The sequence below is a fragment of the Melospiza melodia genome, chromosome Z, assembly GCF_035770615.1.
Source record: "Melospiza melodia melodia isolate bMelMel2 chromosome Z, bMelMel2.pri, whole genome shotgun sequence".
NCBI classification, from domain to species: domain Eukaryota; kingdom Metazoa; phylum Chordata; class Aves; order Passeriformes; family Passerellidae; genus Melospiza; species Melospiza melodia.
The window spans coordinates 58,392,999-58,410,446 of record NC_086226.1 but is presented as its reverse complement, the minus strand read 5'-3'; the positions used below and the strand labels follow the sequence as shown (position 1 = coordinate 58,410,446).

At 41.3% G+C, this 17,448-nt stretch overlaps 1 protein-coding gene across 3 annotated transcripts in view; it reads right to left on the bottom strand.

The window, feature by feature from the left end:
- Window positions 1-17,169, bottom strand: part of SPIN1 (spindlin 1) — a 64,677-nt gene extending 47,508 nt beyond the window's left edge. Inside the window, exon 1 of one of the 3 annotated variants that reach the window (XM_063180350.1) lies at window positions 17,085-17,169. The gene's annotated coding sequence lies outside the window, so the exon portion shown is untranslated. Of the gene's footprint in view, window positions 1-15,937; window positions 16,345-16,861 lie in introns of those variants that run through there. The other 2 variants (XM_063180349.1, XM_063180348.1) reach the window with 2 other exon arrangements.
- Between the last annotated feature and the right edge of the window lie 279 nt (window positions 17,170-17,448).

Below are 17,448 nucleotides of genomic sequence, written 5' to 3'. Positions count from 1 at the left end.
CTTTCAGTAGCTGAAGAGGACCTACAAGAAGGCTGGAGAAAGACTTTTTATCAAGACAAGACATGAGGGAGTGGCTTCAAAGAGAGAATAGGTTTAGGTTTAGATTAGGTATCAGGAAGAAATTTACTGCGCAGGTGGTGAGGCACAAGAACAGGCTGCTCAAAAAAGTTGTGGATGCTCTATCTTTGGAAGTGTGCAAGGCCAGGCTGTATGATGCTTTGAGCATCCTGATCTAGTGGAAGGTGTCTCTGCCCACAGCAAGGGGGCTGGAACGAGATGATCTTCAGGGTCCCTTCAAATTCTGTGATTTTTAAGATCCCTATAGCCTTATACCATAAAAAACCTGCTATGCAAAAAAAAAAAAACCCTCTCAACTAACTAAATTGAACCCTCAGCCCAGTTTTCTTCAACATCTTTATTAAAGACTTGGATGCATGATTCAGATGGATACTAAATAAGTTTGACAGGGGCACTAAATTAGGAGATGTTGATCAGGACTGAGAGGCATCTTGACAATTAGAGAGGCGGGTGATCACCAAACCTATTAAGTTTAACAAGGGCAAGTACTGACTTCTCCACCTGGGACAATATGTGTACAGACTAAGGAACAAGAGGCTGGAGAGCAGCACTGTGGAAAGGGACCTGGGGGCACTAGTCAAAAGAACCTGAATATAAGTCAGCAGTGCCCTGGCAGCCAGGAGGTGCCAGGGGTGCATCAGGCATAGCACTGCCAACAGAGGAAGGGGATTGCCCCACTCTGCTCTGTACTGCACTGGTTCAGCCTCACCTTCAGTGCTGTGTGTAGTTTTGGGAGCCACAATATTAAAAAAAGACATTAAGCTATAAGAGAGCATCCAAAAGAGAACCACAAGGATGGTGAAGGGTCTGGAGGGGAAGCCTTATGGTTGGTCTTTTCAGCCCGGAGGAGACTGAGGGGAGACTTCATTGCAGTCTACAACTTCTGCATGAGGGGAAGTGGAGTGGAAGGTACCAACCTTTTCCTTCTCGTGACCAGAGGCAGACCTTGAGCAAATGGCAAGAAGCTCAGCCAGGGGAGGCTTAGGATGGATATCAGGAAAAGATTTTTCGCTCAGAGGGTGACTGGGCACTGGAACAGACTCCCCAGGGAAGGGGTCACAGCACCAAATCTGTCTAGTTCAAGAAGCATTCGGACAACTCTCTCAGGCAGGCACAGGGCGTGATTCTCAGGAATGGTCTTGTGGAGGGCCAGAAGTTGGATGCGATGATCCTGATGGATCCCTTCCAGGTCAGCATATTCTAGAATTTTGTGATTTAGTTTTATCAGCATTTTCTTTTAGTGGCTTTTAAAAAACATGTTACCAACTTAAATAAAAGCAAATCAACAGTTTTCTTAAAATACGCCTACCTTATTAATTTATAGCTTTTCCAACTACTCTTGTATTACTCTGTACAGTGAAAGCTTCAAAGGGCTTTTCCTCTTGCCTGTAAAACGTATAATAAAATACAATCTTAGAGAACTAGACCTTAAAAGTCCTCAATATTATAATCTCTTCTGTTGTTTATTTGAGGGTAGGTTAAATTTAATATAGCTAAAGCAAATTTTTCAAGTCTTGTATTTTCTATTTACCATTTAGCTAGACTTTCTATTCCTATTTTTAAAATACACTGCCTAAAATTATTCTCTGTAAGCATGCTTTCATTTCATCTTTCAAATTATTAATGGAACTTTAATGAAAACTAACCCAAGGACACACTAAACATGGTTTATCAGGACTCAAGAGATCATGCAACAAGTCATTACCTATAAACACCTTTTACAGCTCAAGAAACTTATCTTCATAACAAAAACTACCTCTGAGCACACACCTATAATTTATTACTTACATTTATAGCTCCCGTAAGTGTAGGTTACACTAAGACAAGTTTTCATCTGAAGAAGTTTAGCTGACTGATGAAAACAGTATCTTTTCTGACACAACTCTCTCACAATACTTCACTGTATTTGAGAAAAAAAACTTCTGAGATATAAGGTTTTGTCTTCAGTTACAGGTGCTTATGGAGCAAAAATAAAGTTGTTTTTTTAAATGCAATGAATAAACGATGAAGTAAAAACAAATTTCCAGACAGACATTCTGGTATACATGCATGCATCTATACATGCATCTATAAACTCATCACATCACATTTTACAAGTATACCTCAACACCTGCATCGCATCATCCACACGGAAAAATTAACGTAATGACCTTCAACAAAACGATTCTCCATTTTGCCTTCACAAATCTTAATGGCAGTGATAGAGTGGACACCTCTGAACTCTCAGGCATTCAGCAGTAAAAAGTGCCTTGTTACTTCTAATAAGCAAAACAATCCAAGATGGGGATCAATTAATTATAGTTTTTTATATCTGTTTCCTAAAATGCACTAGAAGATCACCAGTTATACAGAGCTTACATTAGCATCACACAAACTGAGAAATCCCCTTCAAATAATTATAGACAAATTTTCATCATTCCAACCCATTAGTGGCAGATACTTCTGCTGGGAAGATCATCTTTTGGTAGAAAATTCTGTAAATAATCAGACCTACTGTTCTGCAGTAAGTGACTATTTAATTGTCCACAGCTGCACAACCTTTTGACTTGCACCCTAATTTAACTATCAGGAATAGAGTCACTAGAGTGAAAGTAACATAAAAACCACATTTATACTTAGTTTCATGTGGAGCATAAGCAGAAAGTTTTTAATAGTCCTCTGAACTCAGGAACTTGCTTAGCATCTCCAACACCAGCATGGACATGATACACTGAGCGATTTTTTCAACTGCACTGAAAATGCAGATGTACATAATCACGTTATTGTCCCCCTCTCCTACCAAATAAATGAACCAAAGACCAGCTGGTCTTTCTACCTCTGGAATTTTAAAAATGCACAAAGAAGGGCAAAGGGAACGTCACTTTCAACACAAGAAAGGTGTAATTTAATCATGCTTTATCTATTTTTCATTCTATTTTTTCCATAAAAAAGGCACTAGAGAAACTAATGAAACATCCAGCCTCCTATTGCTGTGTAGGAATTAATCCACCTCTGTCCAGAGGTTTTAAAAGTTCTCAGTCTTCCCATAAAGAACAGACAGTTGCACCTGCAAGAGATTACCATCTCAGCTGGCACAGCTCAATAGTTCACAGATCAAGGCTTCTTCCATTGTCTGGGCCTTTGCATCAATTGGAAAGAGTTTGGGAACCTGCAATCAAAACTTACTTAATTTTGTTTATATGTTGCTCTATATGGTCCTAAAATTCTTCAGAAAAAGTGGCAGAAAACCTCTATTAAATGCTATTCCTAAAGGCATCATACATCTGTGGTTATTAGGTTTGCATCCAAAACCACTGATTTTTAAAAGCCAAGTCAAGTCATATGGGTTGATTACAAGTAAGAAGCAGTGACAACATTACATAGTCACCAAGCCAGACATCAGCTGCTGACTGCAATTAAAAACAGGCATAGGATTTTGCCTGAAAAGGAACCGCTAGTTATCAACATGCACAGGGGGAAAAAAAACCCAAAAACAACCCACTGACAAAAACAGTGATAAATTAAAGAAAAATGAGATTAATGAGGCAAAAGAAAGTAGAAAATAACATATGCATGCCATATCCAGAATGCTAAAACAAAATAAAAAAAACTCAATTAATTTCAGTTTTTAAGTTTATGCTCAATAAATATGCACACTAAATATGTTTTTGAGATTCACAAAAACTTTCAGGGTAAAGGAAAACTGCAGGACTACAACTTTAAGCATTCATAAATAAATAACCCAGAAAACAAAGGAAAGTTCTCCAGAAAATAATTTCAGAAAACCTTGTAGGCTTAGTCTGGCTTTTTACAAGGTATTAACAGTGAAGCTGTGCAAAAGCAGAGCATTTTACTAAAATTAAACTGATTAAATTGTAATAGTTCCTTATTTGATCTGCTCCCCACATAGACAATATTACAATCAGATTAAATATTTGGCTATGGACTCATTGACATTTTGACATATGTTTGCCCTTTGAAGCACTCCTTGCTTGTCTCTTGGTTCAAAAAATAAATTCCAAAAATTAAACACAAAATTGCAAAAGAAAATTTCATATATCTGGTATTAAAACCCACATTTCGGCTGTTCTACTGACTAGAAATGAAGCTAATGAAGGGATAAAAGAACTGATTCATGCCAAATAAGCTTACAAGAACTTCCTTAAAAAAAAACCAAAAAAACAAAAAAACAAAAACCAACAAATGAAATATGCTTGTCAACATAAACCTTCAAGTTCTACACTAAATCATGCAGTGGTTTTAAAATAAATTTCTGGTCCATTTTCTAATGGCTAAGAACAAATGTATCTGTTTTCCTATACATAAGATGGTAGAGCAAAACTAATTTAAAAAAAATTTCCATTACTGCAACATTATGCAGACCTTAGTAAAAGAACAATGAAGACACACATAGCACATTTTAAAGGACTTTTCTTATAGCTCTTGTCTACTCTTCTCTCAAGCAGCATGAAAAAGCACAACCTCTTTTATTAATTAATTATTTGCCTAAGCTAACAGAACACAGGGTTTAATTTCAGTACTATTCTGTCCTTCTACTATGGAATCATCATCAGCTATCAAAGTTTAGCCAAACAGTTTTAAAAAGTGACAATGTTTACAATCTATTTAGTAATAAAAAGGTATTATTTCTTTTTACTATACTGCTACAATTCTTCCTATGACTTTGCACAATATACCAAGACACTGAAGAACAATTTCTTTTTAAACCACACTTTTACAGGCAGTGCAAAAATACTTGGTGATTTAACCTTGTGTATGTTCTAACCTACAGCCTGATCATTTCATACTTACATGGTCCTCCATGCTTAATCTTACAAAATAAGGCTTTTTAAAAAAATATAAACAGATCTATCTAGTACTTATTCAGTCATGATAACCTCCCTTACATCACTCTATCCAAAGGTAAATTTTAAACCACTCCTAATTGTCCAGTCTACTGCAAATACCTTTGCATTTAACCACAGGGCAAGAACTTGCACCGCTGGCACAGCAAGAAGCTGTCACAGGCTTGTGCAACCATCCTAAGCAGCACACTTTTGCATCATGGCAAATGCCAACTGGGTTAGTTTTCATGATGATCACAGGGCTGGAACACATCGCTACAAGAGCAGGTTGAGAGGTGGGGTTGCTCGGCCTGGAAAGAGAAGGCTTTGGGGTAACTTTATGGCAGCCTTTCAGCTGCCACAGGAAGGCTGGAGAAAGACACTATCAAGGCAAGGAGCAACAGGACATGAGGGAGAGGCTTCAAAGTAAGAGAGAATAGGTTTAGATCAGGTGTCAGGAGGAAACTCTTTACTGTGCAGATGGTGGGGCACTGGCGCAGGCTGCTCAGAAAAGCTGTGGATGCCTCCTGTCTGAAGTGTAAAGTCTGCCTCAATAAGCCCTTATGCATCCTGGTCTAGTGGAAGGTGTACCTGTCTATGGCAGAGGAGTTGGAACTAGGTGATCTTTAAGATCCATTCCAAACCAAACCACTCTGTGGTTCTAAAATATTCTTTCCTTGTAAACAACTGTCCTCCCCTCCCTCCAATAAAAAAAACCAAAAACTCATGCACAAAAATAACAGTTGCCCAGGATATGAAGCAGCACTGCACAATCACTGTGCTTGCTACCACTCTGTGGTGAATGCAAGTGAACTTCCAGTTTTATAATGCAATTATTTTCTTAGTCATGCTCTTACAGAGAGAAGTGGCACGAATAATTTATTACAGCTCTAAGCAAGTGTACTGAATTTGGTTTGGAAACATTTACAACAAGTCTCTGGAAACCATGGAGGAAAAACATCTATTTAAGAAAGTAAGGCACTTCACTGTTCTCTGCTCGTGCCTCTTCAAGGAGTATACCTCAGTTGGCCTTTGTCAGAAGACTAGGTTTAATTTCTATTGTGCTACTCAGAGGAGGATTGCTCCAAAGCCAAAAGGATCACTCCAACATTCTGGAAGAGCAAGCCTAGAGCAAACATACCAACGCTTCTGTTAGAAAGTAACGGAGTGGTAAGTTACTGCACTTATAAGTCTGTTAGGTTTAGTAATCATGGCAAATCAAACTCCTGTGTTTATAACTCTTGGGAAGGTTGCCTGATCTTTCTAAGCATAATTTTAAGTACATCACAACCACTTCCCCACAATGCAGGCCACCAGCACAGCTACATACGCCTGCAAACATGGAGGAAATACAAGCAGCATAGTTTTTAGGGGCAGGGGGATGATCTCTGTTAGATGGAGCCCTTCTAGTCTGTGCATTGTAAGTAACAAATTATTCTTTGATGTGTTTGACTATCCTGAGAAGATGTCACTGCAAAACTAAATTAAACCTAGGCATAATAAAAGAAAAATCCTAAAACAAATGTAAGAATTTGTGATACAAATACTTGTAAAAGGAATTCTTGTGCAACACAACCACATATCAACTTCTAATGCAAACAAAGTGCATAAACATTCAAGATTCTTATAAGGATATTATTCACAGCATTGGCTGGAATGTCAAAATTTAATTGTTAAGAACCCCAACCTAAGTAACCAGTGAGAATATTGACATGTAAGTAGTAATTCCGCACTTAAAAAATAAAAAGAGCAGGACTGCAAAATACTGAAAAGGGATAAGGTTAGAAAACAGTTACCTACATTAGAGCTTTCTATACAACCAAAACTATGACGAGATTAGCCACAAGATCATTTATTCAAAGATTTCAGAAACATGTATGCAAACTTCTCCCATACCAACATCACAGTAGCTACAAACATAACAGACAGTATTTAATAAATCAGATATTAACTTGGATTTCCACTGGACACAAACACTGATTGCCCCTATTCTAATAAAAATGTAGCTCTGTTTCTTAAATCAGCCAACAGCAGGAAGAGGAATTAGAGTGAAAGTATTGACAAACTTTGGCCTCTTCTAGTCAGAAGAAGATGGACACATTTTTTGCAAATTACTGCAATGAAGGAGCAAACAATACCAGTTTTGCAAACTGAAACATGATCACACTGAATACTAAATGCATATTCCAAGCACAGGAAAATTTCTCATTATACACCTCATTTAAAAAAAATCTTACATAGTTAGACAATTCAAATCAATAGCATTTTTCATCCTACCTTTGCAATGACAATGGAAAAAAAACTAAAAAAGAACAAAACTGAAAAAAGGATTCAGAGAAAATTATCTCTTGGCTTTAATCTACAGTTTGAAAAAATTGAGCAGCCAGTCTTAAACCAAATTTATCTTACCTATTTTCTTCCTATTCAGCCATTTTAGCTTATATTACATCAGTTCTCAAATGCATCCATGTAACAGTCTACAGTGGGCTCATAAACCACTTAAGTGAAAACACTTGCTGTTACACATGGCAGTCTCTTGCCATGGCTACTAATGAAAAATGAGATGTTAGTTTTTCCAGATCAACTGAAGAATATTCACTCACTGTCTAAAAACCTTGGCCTAAAGAGATTATCACATTTAAATGGTAAATAGCTGCCACAGGTGTCAAAGTTGCAATCTGCATAACAGCAAGTCACTGAAAACAAAATTCAGCATTCTATTATATAAGCTCCAATTGCAGCTAACTACACTGGTTTCTGTAAGTCTGGAGGGTCAGTGAAAGAACAAAAACTTACTCTAAAAGAAGATAAATTAGCTGTAGAAAATTTATGTCAGATATTTGCAATATTAATTTAAATACTTCAGTCAGAACTGGATTCATCATCAAAGACAATGGTACTTATTAAATCACCAATCATATATTCTTCTCTAAGATGAGAACCATCAGCAGCGTTGTGATGTACCATGGTATCTTCTTTGCTTGAGTACTGTTCTTTCACATTTTTGGTGAAAAAACACAACGCATCCTGCATAAGTGTGTATGTGTGTGTGAGTGTTGGTAAGGAGCAAGGCAACAGAGAGGTAAGTTCAGCTGTGAAACCAGCGACTCTCCCTAAAAGCTGCAGGGACATCGGAACACACCAACCCTCATGCCACTAGTATTTCTTAAAAAGCACAGAAGAAAAATGCACAAAATATTACTTCTGATTTTATGGTACTACAAAATATTACTTTTGATGATGGTATTTACATACTCAGGAAACAAATTAGCAGATGTGAAGTATTTCAGCAGATGACAAACTATTTCAAGCTACTCTGGGAAGTTATTTACTGGACTGTGAAAAAATGAACTTTAAAACAACATCTGCATGCATTTGAGTATAGCTGACTTAAAACACTGTGCTGTCCTCATTCTCTAGGTACAGAAAGGTATTAAAATCATGACAAGAAGCAAGTCAAAGCTTCCAGAATGACAATCACCTTGGAATTACTTGTTTACCGTACTGTGTCTGACCCACAGTAAACCTGCCTTCCTTTCTTCAAGTTTGATGGTTAAGTTGTGATCAAAACAACTGCTGCTCTGAAACTACTATACTGTACACAAATAGAAATTAAATGAGAAAGTAAATTAATTATTATAGAACTTGGAGGTAGAACTTCTAGCAACAGCAACAGATAAACAAAGTCTCTTTTTTTGCTTTATAAACTCATTTTCTCTTTGAAAAGTTTTATATCTGATCTGAACTAGATTCACCAATAAACACTTAAGTGTATTTCCTAAGATTCTGCATTAACCTAGGTATTGGTAATAACAACAATCCTCCCAAAAAACAAACACATCCATCTTCCCTTTTGAAAATGCACATGCTTATTTGTAGGGAGGACTAAACTGTCCTGTGGTCCTTGAAACAAAGTTGAGTCTACTCAACTGGGCAGCAGAGAATGGGAAATATAGAAACTGAAGAGAAAAAGTGAGGCATCTTCCAGCAAACAGGATCTCAGGACGCAGGATATTCTTCCCCATGAAATCAGGTGAGGCTTTTTAGGAGTCTGTCCTGGAGATAATCAAAGCACACACTACAACAACCACACCTCTGCCCTTTTAGTTCATGCCAGTGCATATTGCACCACCATCACCCAAACACAAACTCTCCTAGAAATGTGATTAGAGGCTTAAGTACAATCAAAACCTGGGATGCTTATTCACACCATCACTCTTCCTTCTTCAATTAAATTATACCTTAAAGCAAAACAAAAAGCCTGTCTCAAACAAATCCATGCAAATTCAGTTCTTCAAGCTTCTAGTCTAAAACTGTCTGTAATGTAATGTCTATTTCATTTCTGGTTAGCCAAGGTTACAGCACTGGAAAAAGTACTTTTCATCTACTGTTAATACAGCCACATATCCCTACTGCCACGAAGTAACATTAACCTGTTTGATCTCTTTCCACACAAGCCACAGGTACAGACACTGTAAATACAGTGCAGGGCTTTAAGATTCTTCCTTTTGTTTCTTTCTCCCGGGGAATTTTCTCCCGTATGTGTTGCTAGGAGACAGTAACGACTGGGTACTTATGAGGGACAAGAGAAGTGGCCACAGCTCAAGGGAGGGGTCCAGCTGGCTACTCTCCCTGGGTTTCTCTGGGAAAGGCAGAGATGCCACGAGAATTGTGCTGCAAAGAGAAGGGACTGGGGCAGCTCCTAGCTCTCTTGCACTTGGCTTTGGAGGAGGATGGTTGGAGCTGCAGCTTGGGGGAGGGAATTAGCTGCCGCCGCTGGGGCCCAGCCCAGTCCCGCTTCTCCGCTGGTGAGAGCAGACACTGAACTAGGACCTTATTACCAACCAAACTCACTAAAAAAGGCACTTTTCACCATCTGCTGAGGTACCTCAGGAGAAAACTCCGGGATCCCAACTGCTTTCCCTTCCCAAGGAGCCTTTTCCCTGCCCTGCTCAGAGTCAGGCTGCCACTTCCCGCCCCCGCCATTTTGGTTTTTTCCTGCCACTGAGTTTTTGCTACATTGTAGCGCTGCACCCCCGAACATCCAGAATGCCCCGTGGTTCCAGCCACAGCTGCTTAGTTTCTGATAAATCTCATCCACCACTCCGGGACTTTGCTGATCCCTACCCTCCCAGCTTACTGCTCCGATACCCCCGCAATAGCTCCTTCTGCTATCCAGAGGGGAGGATGGCTGCCCCTGGGGGTTCCTAAAGGAAGCCCCTTTTTCCCTCTCTTCCTGCCGGCTCCGCCCGCCATTGTCGGCGCGGGGAGACACAGCCGGACCCGCGCACAGCGCCCCCTGCAGGCGGGGGGGAAGCGCTGCCCTCACCCGGCCCGCCGGGAGCCAGCAGCGCCCCTGCCGGCCGCCACCGGAACCGCACCGATGGGAAAGCGCTTGAAGAGCGGGAGGAGACTGCCACGGGATTTCCGCTCTGCTTCGCTGTCGCTGCCCCCGCTGTTGGCCTGCCTCGCTATACACACTGGAAAAGAGCTGCTGTTCTGTTTCTCGTATCTTTGCCTGAAAGGCTCTTAATTTCAAAATTATAATAATTCAGTGGGAAGCGCATAATATTTTGCATTCCAAGGAACACTCTTGCCTTCCTTAGCAGACAGTGTCTTTCAAACCAAGACACATAGGTATGTGAAGGCATACTTGAAGGCAGGAGCGAAACTTCCCCTGACTTGAGCAAACAGGAAAGTCCGCTTTCCCTCTGGTCTTCTGTCTGGCACCTAACAGTATGTATACTTTACTGACAAAAAGAAGTGCATAAGACAGAGATGTAATTCACCTGAGATGTACTCCTGCAGTCTAGGAAATGAAGATTTCTGTGCTTATTCACTCCTCCCTTCAGCAGTAGGGAGTGATGACCCAGAGGCCAGCTGCTCTGCCTATCATCAAACAACTGTAAGAATATGCAACAATCTGTGGTTTCCAAGTATATTTAACACCTGCATATCCCTTAACCCTAAAAGCACTCAAGAACAGATTTCTGTGAAGTCACATGAGAGTCAGAATACATTGTTAAACTGCTTTTGAAGGCATACTTGTCAGAGTACAGATTTTGGCCTATCACATCTCACAAAATCTCAGCACCACAATATCTCATTTTTAGTTCCACTGACACCTAAGCAATTAATGAGTTTGTAGGCCATCTTTCACCAACAAGACAAAGAACTTCCAAAGGGGATTTCTGAAGAAAAAAGTAATTGCATCCATTCAACAAAGGTCTCTGCAACTGGAATGCTTTGAGAAAAAAGGAGTACATTGATCTCTAACTTGTTTCCCTCCTTTCTAGCTTCACTGTGATGTTTAGCTCATTGTCTAGACCACACGTGGTTATTAAACATGATGGCCAAGCAATTGTCCAGAATCAGTCAACTCTTTTCCAAGTATAATTTAATGAATTACACAAACGCCAAATTTGAAGCATTATTTTTACCAATTTTTATAATTCCTAGAAAATTGAAGAAAGTCTAATCTGCAGACACTTCTAAGTGCACAATTAAAACCAGAACTAAGTTACAGATATGCAGCAGAATACACGTAATACTTCCCAGTCCATGGCAGGTACTTAACCTTTGCTTACTAAAAGAACCAGAAGCAGAGCTCCAGACTTCAACAAACATCATGTTTGTCAAGGTATACAAACAAGTTATTCAACAAAACTTTATGGAATTTTCGCTGGAGAACTAATCTAGAATACGTTTTTTCTTGTGCTACTCAGCTCAAAAAAAACCCATTAAATCTAGAAAGGTGAAAATTTCTCTATTCAAAAATTTCAACTAAATTCACAAGATAATATACTGGTCTTGAGCTGCCTTGATTCAATGCAACTACCAATGATTTCCATTCAGGAAACATAAACACTAAATTAGTAAAACTGAAACAGTTCTGAAACACATAATTACTTGATTGTAATAAATCAAATAGACCAAAAGTTTGACATCTAATGACTCTTTCTGTCCTTATACACCTAGAGTAAGAAATCATAATCTCGCAAAGCTCCCTTTTACATTTAAACTGGATTAAAAGAAGTTCATGGGAAAAGAAGTTGGGCAGTTGGGTTTTGCCTGTTCTGCAGTTGTTTATGGGTTTTTTTGAAGTCTGTGTTGGTGACACTTTATAGACCTCAGAACGACGGCACAGACCAGCTAGAACAGCTTACTATGCTACAAAGTAGTAACTAATTGATACAGCTCCATGTTGTTCAAAATGCCATATGGAACAAATGGTCTGGAGTTCAGCACCCCTTCTGAGAAAGTCAAGTATTTACTATATCACTGGAATCCACAGAACTGCTTTTGAAATAAGCACCTACTCTCACCAGTATCTGTAGGTGCAGAACTTGAATAGCGTACTGGAATATTCCACAGTAACATTAGAAAATCACACCAAAAAAACCACCAACCAACTAAAAAAACTCCTAACTGAACCCAATCAAAGAGCTAATCAAGTTTTAGACATTTTTAAGTCTTATCAAAAAGAGTATGAATTCATCAAAATATTTCAAGAACCTCTCAACCAAGGTGCAATAACTGCAGAAATTAAAATACAATAAAGTAACAATTATAGCTAGTAGATACCACAGGTCATCATTACTATTTTCATATATTTCATTTTGTGGAATCATTACAATAGTGAAGTCTCCAAGTCAATCGTTCAAGACCTCATTTAACATAGATTTACAGCAGTTTCATGACATACGTTACCGAAAATAAATAAGAAAAAATATAACCTGGATTTGTAGAACCGTCCCCCACAAACTGAAAGCCATTCACCTCCTGAATTCTGTACGTCTTTAGCAAATTCACATTTTACTATATAACAGCAAGTTAACTTCAGCCACCACGTGGTGAAAGCAGTTAGCTCAAATTATTTCACCATTGTTTCAAACGGGTCTGTAAGGAGGCCCTTTTGTCTCTAGAATCAACTGTTCACAGCTAAATACAAACCAGTTAAATGCACTGTTTTAAGGGTCTCAATATATATCCACATCAGACGGAAACAAGTCTACACATTCATAAAGCAAAGTCAGCTTCCATTCTTTTAAGGCAGGTGGCACAATAACAGCTAGATAGCATCTGGACAAGTGGGACACATCTTGATATACAGGAGACACTCATTATGAGAACCAGTGTCAAGAAAGATCAGCATTCGGCCTTCCATCATAAAATCACTAACCTCCAAAGAGCAGTAAGAGAAGGAACACAAGACAAACAACAAACAAAAAATTCTCTCACTCCTGTCATGAGAAACAAGCTATCTAGCCACACAACAGGAAACAACTTTCCGTAAGAGCGTTCTCTTTTGGTTCAGCTTCAATGCACAGCTTTCGAAGATGGTTTTCTAAACCAGTTTGCTGAATTGGTTTTAGTCACCTATGAAAACATATTGCCATGCCACACCATCAAGAAATCAAACTTTCTCTTACCAGGTCAAAAAAAAAAAAAAAAAAAGAAAGGATACAAGAAAAACAAAATGGAATGACGAGAAGTATGCAGCAAAAGGCTTCATTCTTTGGAAAGGGGAAAAAAAAGGTTAAAAAATTGTGTTTAGCTTCAGTAAATAGAATCCTTCTAAAAATATTTAATTTGTCAAACAGTAAGCAAATCATGCATTACATTAACACACAGCTCTTGCATCAGCTATTGGTTTACAGATCTGAACACGTCAAAGAGTGCAGTCTGGTAACAGATAGCAAGGAAAGATACTGGGTAAGAAGAGGGGGAAAGAATACTTGGACTAAGAAAATATAAAGTACTGAATAAGAATGTACTAAATGTTTATTACCTTTAGGACTGTATGGTACTTGGCAATTTCATAAATATTTAGAACTACAGCAAGTCATGATTTACTTGATTAAAGACCTACTGAAAAGCATGCCTACTTTGAAAAAACAGTCAATTTCTAACTTCTCCCAGCAAGCTGATCACTGAGACTGCATTTACTGCAGTCTTCCTTTTCCTCAGTATCATTTGCCAAACAGTTTCTGAAAAGAAGGCCTTACTAGTCTCAGGTTTTTAATTTGGTTGAATACAGCCTAACATAACTCCCAAAGGCAAAAACACTGGAGGGTCTTCACTAAGTGAAGATGCAGAGATTTGGCAGGTTCTTCAACTACATCGGCTCCTTTTGGGCTCTGATCCCCACAACACTGATTTTTGACTAAATCAACACAACCAAGACAGGAAGAAAAACCTTCTGAGTGTCACAGAAAATAATACAATGCAAGGTGAAGTAAAGATGCTACAAAAAGAGGCAAGAAACTTCACAAAGATGATGAAATACAGACAAATGTTACAGAAAAAAATTTAGCTCTAGCAACAAAAATGCAATGTAACAGAGTTAAACTCTGTTGCGGATGGCTTATTTTTATTCTATTTTGCTCTTCAGCCTAAGAATTGGCTCAAGCATCTGAAGGCCTTGATGCCTTGGAGGGAGGAGCTGCATACTTAAATGCATTTCACATTTTTAGTAGGTGAGCATAATTTCAAAATGCAGTAGTTATCATAATAAATAACAAATTAACTACAACTGATAAAACTATTCTAGTTTAGGCAATATTGCCTTCAGACTGACAAATGTAAAAAAAAAATAACTGCCTGTTGCAGGAATCTACTGATGTATCAGGCTATAGACTTTTGCTCTGACTTTTCCATCTAGAATTAAAACAGTTGCCTCAGAAGCCATGACGTAGATACACATTCCAAAATGATACTGTAATTTGGATTACTTCTTTTAAGTTTTATGTTATTGTAAACTCCTTCTGTATATTATTTTCTCCATAATCAATGCTTGCTAATCACTGCTTATTAATGGGGATGGAAAATGCAGCAGAAAGAAGTACTCATATGCGGTATTTAATTCGCAATTTCTATCTCAGTAAAAGCAGCAAGATTGTGCCATTCCAATGCTTCTCCACTAGAAGCTTCTGAAGCAAAGCAGACAAAAGACGACATAGCTAGGACATTTGTTACTTAAGAGCAGTGCTCAGAAACCTATGGCTATCCATGTGTATAAATAAAGACTGTATCTTTAAGTATGACCCTTGAAAAATTAAACACTTGGAATTACAGTAACATGACTAGAAAGCAAATATAAAGCATCATGCTGTAACACCTTCAGCATTCACCCTTAATTTACAAACTAGAAATAAATCTGTTTCATGGCAGATCACTTTAGATACGCTCGAACTACCTTCAAGTGTTTTGGTTTTACGTCACAAGCAGCAAAAAATAAGCCATATTTATCAAAGCCAGAAGGGGGTGCTCTGAATAACTGAGGTGGAGGGTACTGAACTAAGCATTTGCCTTGCACTACTAAAGAGGTCAAAAGCATGCTGTCTTGTTTTCATTTGGGAGCTCACTTAACTTCACGTCCCCATGCCTTTTTTACAAAAAACCAAACAAATAAACAAGCAATAACAACAACAAAAAAACCCCAAAATAAAAAAATCTGAAAGCACTCCTTTTAGGAAAAAGGAAATGCTTCGGTTTGTACTATTGTCATCACAAGGGCAAATTAATTTGTGACAGAAAGCTAGCAACACGAAGACCTGACAAGTGTAAATTCCGGTTTACGTGCTCCATGTTTCGCAAGCTGTTTAAGATACTAAGGAGATACAGGAAATGCGAAAAAGCCAAAACGCCGATTTTACGGGTATTAACTACACAATGCCCATTCTGACATAACTAGTTCAGATCTTTTTAATGTGATTGTCCAGAGTTGACCCCTTATACCAAATCGTCCTGAAACGAAAGAAAAGGCCCTAGTTCATTCTGCCAAGTGTAACACAGTATTCTCATCTCTGCCAGCACTTTGGTGCATCAGCCACCCCCCACCCAACACGAGAAAAAGATACGCACATTCCAATCAAGCCTCTCTCAGCAGGGCTCACCCAGTTCTCCCCCTCCTTCCCTCCCTTCCTCCCTCGCCCCAGGCCTTGCCAGGTTCCCAAATCACCTCTGATTTTAGGTTTCATTTTGTTGTAAACAGCAAAACGAAAGGAGAAAGCTTCCAAAGCGAGGATCCTTACCCTTGAAATCCCGCCATGCGCGCAAATAAGGAGGGTGAATTGTTTTTCCTCTCCCTTTTTTTTTTTTTTTTTTTGTTTTTTTGATGGGCGATGAAGGGGGAGGGGGTAAGAAACAAAAGCCTACACGGTGGAGCGGCTAAGCAGCGGAGACTGAGGGAGAAGGCGGAGACCCTGGTGGAGGAGCAGGGCGAGCGTCAGCCATGTTGTGTGTGTGTGTGTGTGTTGGTCCAGTATTTACAAACCTGCAGCTGCAGCAGCGCTTGGAGCCTGGGCGAGAGAGGGGAACGCAGGGAGGGAGAGGGAAGGGAGGAGGGAGGAAAGGAGCGAGGGAGGAGGGGAAAGCGGCACAGCAGACAAAGGATCGCAGCAGCGCAGAGCGAGCGGGGCGCGCACACACCGCGCCGGCGCTGTCTCCCGCGGCCCCGGCTCCCCCGCCGCCCTCACGCCCCCCTCGTCCCGCTTTCCCGCCTCCACCTCCCCGGGGAAAGGCTTATCCGCCAGCAGCCCCTCGGCGGGCCCCAGCCCGTACACAATAGCTCCGCAGCGGGGAAAGGGGGAGGGCACCGCTCCCCTACGGCTGGATGCGGCGCGGGGCCGTGCCGGGGGAGGGCGGCAGAGCCCCGGAGCCCGGAAGGGCGGGGGGGGTTGCCAAGCAGCCAGGGAGCTTGCGGGGAAAGGGAGAACAGAGACGACACCTCCAGACCGGAGCCTCCGCGGCCCCGATGCCGCCCGCGGCTTCCGGGCGGAGAGGGCGGGGGATCCACGAAGTGAGAGGCCCGAGGGAGGCGAGGCGCGGCCGGCCTGGGAGCGCCGGTCCCCCCACAGCGACTCCCTCCGGCTCTACCCGGTACTGGGCCGGGCCAGGCCAAGGGCGGCGCGACGGGCTGCGATCCCCCCGTCCCCTCCCTCGCCCCGGTCGCTCACCTGCTGGCGGGGCGGGCGCCCGGGGGTGCCAGGGCTGCCGCTCAGCCCCTCCCAGCCGGGCCGCTCAGCTTCTCTGCGGCGGCAGCAGCAGCGGCGGCGGGCACGGCCGCTCCCCTCGTCTCGCTTGTCCCCCTCCGCCGCCGCTGCCTCCAGCTCGCCTCTGCCACATTTGGATCCCCCTCTCCCTACGCGATCTCCGCCGCCAGGATAGAGGCCTCCTCACCTTCCTGCCAAATAGTGAGCCACCCGCATCGCGCCGTTCAAAACACAGGGCCGGGGCCCGCCCTCCTCCCCCGCACTGGCCCCCCTGGCGGCGCGCAGGCGCACTGCGCCGCCCCGACTGCGGCGGTCAGCCCCACCCGGGCCGCCATGGGCGGCAGCGCGGCTTGCGGGCCGCGGGCGGCGTGCCCCAGGTCACCCTGCTGCCCTCAGTCGGCACAGAGAGCCACCGAGCCGTCTCTGAATGTCCTCTTCTGGGAGGGACCCACAAGGATCATCGAGTCCAGCTCTCAGCCCCGCAAGGGACACAAGTCACACGATGTGCCTAAGAACATTGTCCAAACGCTTCTTGAATTCTGCCAGGGTTG